The following is a 1,263-nucleotide window of genomic DNA, read 5'->3' as shown; positions in this document are numbered from 1 at the left end:
TTTGAATTAAGATCTTGAGGGTTGTGTGGCTCTAAATCAGAGACCACTCCTCATCTCTTCTCATGGACAATTAGATCAAGAGATTGGCAAATGATCAAATTAAGAGAAATCAAATTACCAAGAGATTGGGGTTTGATTACTTATGATTTTCCAAGAGATCAATGATTGCATGATTGAAGTGGAGATGAAAACTATTGATCCTGAGAATGTAATACTTCTTGATCCCAAGGTTCTTTTAATTCTCAATTTTAGTTATTTGCTTTCTAGTTATTTAAGTTCTTGCACTTTAATTTCTTGCACTTTACTTTTCCGTACTTTACTTTTCTTGCAATTTAAATTCCCAGTACTTTACTTTTATGTTCTTTACTTTCTTGTTCGTTATTACTTTCATTTAATTCGAAATCATTTATATTCCTTGTTTGCTCATCATTCAAAATTGAACCGTCTAACTAGAATAATCAGTCGACTATTGCTTGTTTAATCCGTTAATCCTCGTGGGATCGACCTCACTCACCATGAGTTTTATTACTTGATACGACCCGGTGCACTTACCGGTAGTTCTACGGAATATTAATTTGTAAATTTCCGTATCAAGTTTTTGGCGCCATTGTCGGGGATTAATTGTGACTAACAAACTACCGGTGGATTGATTACCTAGATTAGACATTTTTTCTCTTTTTATTTAAGTCATTTAATTGCTTTTAATTCTTTATTTTCTCTTGCTAGTTAAGTGTTTGTAATATTGTCTCACTAAGAATTTTTTATTTTTGACATAAAGAATTTCAATTTCTCTTGGTGATTATGCTTGTTACAGAGAATTGTTAAGAAAGAATGGAGTATACATCATTCTTTGATCAACCAAACTACATGGGATATTTTCCACCAACACAAAATGATTCATGTTACTATCCACTACGACCATCATTCTTTGTACCACACTCTCCATTGTCTCTTAAAATCATCCCACTTATTTCTCAACTGATTCTTATCATATTGCCTTCCAGTTGCTACATTAAATTGAGCAACATTAGCTTTTCAACCTTTCTTTGAAATGGTTTGTCCACTACATTCACCTTTGAAAATTTAAGCAGAAAAAACTTTGATAAAATGCTAGTAGTTTCCATATCTCATGCAGCCTTTTTGCTTTTGAGACTCATTGTTACTCATTGTTATAATTTTGTGTAAATTAAAAAAAATATATAATCATAAAAAATCCAAGAACATCAGCAGCATAATCCAATTTTTTTTTTAATTTAGCTTATA

Source organism: Arachis ipaensis, chromosome B3, assembly GCF_059453495.1.
Source record: "Arachis ipaensis isolate K30076 ecotype BB chromosome B3, ASM5945349v1, whole genome shotgun sequence".
Classification (NCBI taxonomy): Eukaryota; Viridiplantae; Streptophyta; class Magnoliopsida; order Fabales; family Fabaceae; genus Arachis; species Arachis ipaensis.
Note: the sequence above shows the minus strand (reverse complement) of the source record.